At 38.1% G+C, this 5045-nt stretch overlaps 1 non-coding gene across 1 annotated transcript; it reads right to left on the bottom strand.

Moving 5' to 3' along the window:
• Positions 1–3306: 3306 nt before the first annotated feature.
• On the bottom strand, positions 3307–3414 carry LOC127743443 (small nucleolar RNA R71). Its single transcript, XR_008004835.1, has one exon. It is a non-coding gene; the product is annotated as a small nucleolar RNA R71 (small nucleolar RNA).
• Positions 3415–5045: the final 1631 nt, after the last annotated feature.

The following is a 5045-nucleotide window of genomic DNA, read 5'->3' as shown; positions in this document are numbered from 1 at the left end:
AAAGGTTCACCCAATTATGTGTCTGTGGCATGTATGTATCTGGTGGTAATACTGGAAGACAAAGTGCTTTGGGCCACGGCCAAGACTCATAAAGTAGCCGTGTTCAAGAATCATCATACTTAACTAGGAGAATCAATAACATTATTTGGATTCTGAGTTCCTATAGAAGCCAATCATTCTGAATTTCAAAGGATAGAGTGAGATGCCAAAACTATTCAGAGGCAAAAAGCTAAAAGCCCCGCTCATCTAATTAGTACTGATCTTCAGAGATGTCTTTGGAGTTCATTGCATATTCTCTTCTCTTTATCTTATTTGATTTTCAGTTGCTTGGGGGACAAGCAACAAATTAAGTTTGGTGTTGTGATGAGCGGATAATTTGTACGCTTTTTGGCATTGTTTTTAGTATATTCTAGTTAGTTTTTAGTATATTTCTATTAGTTTTTAGTTAAAATTCACTTTTTTGGACTTTACTATGAGTTTGTGTATTTTTCTGTGATTTCAGGTATTTTCTGGCTGAAATTGAGGGACTTGAGCAAAAATCTGATTCAGAGACTAAAAAAAACTGCAGATGCTGTTGGATTCTGACCTCCCTGCACTCGAAGTGGATTTTCTGGAGCTACAGAAGCCCAATTGGTGCGCTCTCAACGGCGTTGGAAAGTAGACATCCTGGGATTTTCAGAAATATATAATAGTCCATACTTTGCCCGAGATTTGATGGCCCAAACCGGCGTCCCAAATCAGCTCAAAACTGCCCGACGTTAAACGCCGGAACTGGCACAAGAATGGAAGTTAAACGCCCAAACTGGCACAAAAGCTGGCGTTTAACTCCAAGAAGAGTCTCTACACGAAAATGCTTCAATGCTCAGCCCAAGCACACACCAAGTGGGCCCGGAAGTGGATTTTTATGTCATTTACTCATCTTTGTAAACCGTAGGCTACTAGTTCTCTACAAATAGGACCTTTTGCTATTGTATTTTCGTCTTTTGATCACTTGGGTCTTTTGATCACTTGAATCTTTTGATCATGTTTTTATGATTGAACCCTCTTTGGGAGGCTGGCCATTCGGCCATGCCTAGACCTTGTTCTTATGTATTTTCAACGGTGGAGTTTCTACACACCATAGATTAAGGTGTGGAGCTCTGCTGTACCTCGAGTATTAATGCAATTACTATTGTTCTTCTATTCAATTCAACTTGTCTGTGGTATTCTGAGTAGGATTCAATGATTGAATGACTGTGACGAGCTTCAAACTCCTGAAGGCTGGGCGTTAGTGACAGATGCAAAAGAATCACTGGATTCTATTCTGGCCTGATCGAGAACCGACAGATGGATAGTCGTGCCGTGACAGGGTGCGTTGAACATTTCCACTGAGAGGATGGGAGGTAGCCACTGACAACGGTGAAACCCTACATACAGCTTGCCATGGAAAGGAGTAAGAAGGATTGGATGAAGACAGTAGGAAAGCAGAGAGACGGAAGGGACAAAGCATCTCCATTCGCTTATCTGAAATTCTCACCAATGAAATACATAAGTATCTCTATCTTTATGCTTTCTTCATATATCATCCATAACCATTTGAGTTTGCCTGACTAAGATTTACAAGGTGACCATAGCTTGCTTCATACCAACAATCTCTGTGGGATCGACCCTTACTCGCGTAAGGTTTATTACTTGGACGACCCAGTACACTTGCTGGTTAGTTGTGCGAAGTTGTGATAAAAAGTTGAGATTGCAATTGAGCGTACCATGTTGATGGCGCCATTGATGATCACAATTTCGTGCACCAATTTTGAATAGGACAAAACTCAGGGTGTCATATATTTATAAGAGTCTATACTATATATATGTAAGGTAATATACTAAAAGAGTCTAAGTCTGGGTTAATACGCCTTATGTTTGTATGAATGGTGTAACTTTTACCTTCTTGATGTATGTATGAAGCCGTTACAACATTATGTGATATATTTGGTTGTTATATGTTGCTATGTACATTGAATGAATGCCTGATCATCATCTACTTTATGTAAGCCACAAAACTAAACAAATACTACTAATCAATAACATGCACATTCATAGTCAGTGCGACAGGGTCAATAATATATGAATTAAATAATGTCTAGAGTCCATAGGTTGACAAATTAATAAATCCTGGCAACTAGGTTAAATTCTTATGAATTATATGGTTTTATAAATCAGAAATGTTCCTCAACTCTTTTCTGGATTAATTGACTAAGGGATTAATTTTTAATGAGGTTAAAGAGAAATTAAATCACCAAGGGATTGGGGGTTGATTACTAACGATTTGCCATAAAAGTATTTTGATATAATTAAGGTGGAAAGTGAAAAGTATTAATCCAAAAGTTTTAACATCTTCAAAGCCTTAACTATTTTATTCATATTATTTCTCACATCCACTATTTTCTTACGTTTGCCTTTATTTAATTCATATTTATGCTTAAAGACTTTCAAAATCCTAATTTGCTAGTCTAACTAGATTAATCGATTGATTTTGCTTGCTTAATCTGTTAATTCTCGTGGGATCGACCCTCACTCACCTTAGGTTATTACTTGATTCGACCCAATGCACTTGTTGGTGTTTTGTGGATTGTAAAATCTGCCATCAAGCTTTTGGCGCCGTTGCCGGGGATTAATTGTGGTTAACAAACTACCGATCAATCTATTACCTAGATTAGACTTATTAATTTTTTTTACTATTTTCATTTTTATTTCCCCTGGGAATTCCCTTTGGTACTGTGAAGGGAGTTCCAATTTGATTTTCTTGTTATTTTTTTCTATACAAATAACAGGAATAGAGAACCACTTTAGTACGATCTTGAGATTGAAAGAACTCTTCGACGGTAGTGACAACAAGTTAGAAATCAAAGAGTTGAAGAAGAGACTGAAGAAGTGGTTGAGGAAGAATTCCCTGAGCCACAAATAGCAGAGAACGTGAATAATAATGTCGACACACCAAGGAGGACTCTCGGATCATACATTAATCTTAATCCAGATAGTTGTGGAAGCAGTATCATTGCACCTACTGTCCGAGCCAACAATTTTGAATTGAAGCCACAGCTTGTCACATTGGCTCAACAAAACTTCCAATTTAGTGAAAGCTCACATGAGGATCCGAATTTGTTTATTTCCAACTTTTTGCAAATTTGTGATAAGGTCAAGACAAATGGATTGGGCTATAAGAGATCAGGCTAAGCATTGGTTAGAAAATCAGCGGAAGGAGAGCATAGCTACATGGAGGATTTGGTCACTAAGTTTCTAAATAAATTCTTCCCACCTCAGAGGCTCACTAGGCTGAAAACTGATGTTAAGACCTTCAGACAACAAAAAGGAGAATCCCTATTTGAAGCTTGGGAGAGGTTTAAAGAGATGCTCAGAAAATGCCCTGATGATATGTTTGCTGATTGGGTCCAGCTTTAAATTTTTTATGATGGGATCACCCTCACCTCATGGATGGCATTGGACACTTCAGTTGGAGGATCTTTGTATATGAAGAAAACTACTGAAAAAGCACAAGAATTTATTGAGATGGTGGCCAATAATCAATATATCTACTCATCTAAAAGATTATCAAAGAAAGGAGTTATAGAGTTAGGTGCTTTGGATACACTCATAGCTCAGAATAAAATTATGTTCGAAAAAAAATGCAATTACTCGACACCTAAGAGGAATACAAGTGTCGACAGTGAGCTCTCAAGAGAATTCCTATGGTGTAAGTAATGGATTCTCTCAAAGTGAAGGCATGGAGTATTATGGACAATCGTCTCTAAGTGAATTACATGGGCAACCCCTCAAGACACCCTCAGAATGACCCTTACTCCAACACCTTCAATCCAAGATGGAGAAACCACCCATATTTTGGATGGGAAAACCAGAACCAAAGACCTACCCCGTTTAACAACACCCACTAATCCCATCAATTCAATAACACCCAACAGAATACGTTCAGCCATCACAACACCAGTAACCCTTCTTTGAATTATTTTTACCAATCACTATCCAACTCATAACCAGTCCAGCAAAATACCCAAAGGCTTTCTAATCTTGAGCTTGCCTTAGAAAAATTATCTCAAAGCACGCTAGCTTTCATGGAGGAAACCAGAAGCTTCAGGGAGAAGACAAGAACTAATTTCAAGAATCAAGGTGCTTCAATTAGGAATTTAGAAGTGCAAATAGGCCAGATTGCTCAATAGTTGGAGAAGGCCGCAAATGTACTTCCTAGTGACACCATTCCAAATCGGAGGAGTGCAAGGCTATTTACATGAAAAGTGAAAAGGTGGTAGGAGATGAAAAAAAGGAAGAAACCAAGAAGGAGGAGTTCACTATTGGGGTAAGAAAGGAAGCTCTAGAGGATATTAATCTTCAAGAAGAACACGTGCAGCTTACTCTACAGTAACCTATTCAAGCCACATAAGCCCCACCAAAAGAGAGAATCCCAGTGCCTGAGTACGTACCAAGAATTTCATATCCCCAAAGGTTCCAAAGGGAAAACACGAAGAAGCAATATTCTAATTCTTGAAGATATTCAAGACTTTGCACATCAACATCCCGTTCATAGAAGCTTTTGCATAAATGCCCTTATATGCAAAATGTGTGAAGGATTTATTGTCCAGGAAGAAATCTTTAAAGGGAGGCCAAACAGTGGTGATGACCAAGGAGTGCAGTGCCATTATTTAGAGGAACTTACCAACAAAGAAGAAAGATCCAGGGAGTTTTTAAATTCCTTGCACTATTAGCAATACTACCTTTAACAGAGCTTTATGTGATTTAGGAGCAAGTATTAATCTAATGCCTTTATCTGTGATGAAGAGGTTACAAATTCAAGGGTTGAAACCCACTAAAATAGTTCTACAAATGGCAGACAAATCAATCAAGCATGCACATGGAGTGGTTGAAAATGTCTTGGTCAAAGTGGAAAAATTATTTCTTCCAGTGGATTTTGTCATTCTTGATATGGAAGAAGATGAGCATGCATCAATCATTCTAGGAAGACCTTTTCTAGCCACTAGAAGAGCCCATATTGATGTTGA

The sequence above is a fragment of the Arachis duranensis genome, chromosome 10, assembly GCF_000817695.3.
Source record: "Arachis duranensis cultivar V14167 chromosome 10, aradu.V14167.gnm2.J7QH, whole genome shotgun sequence".
Taxonomy (NCBI): Eukaryota; Viridiplantae; Streptophyta; class Magnoliopsida; order Fabales; family Fabaceae; genus Arachis; species Arachis duranensis.
The sequence above is the reverse complement of the archived record's forward strand: the minus strand, read 5'-3'. Positions and strand labels throughout refer to the sequence as shown.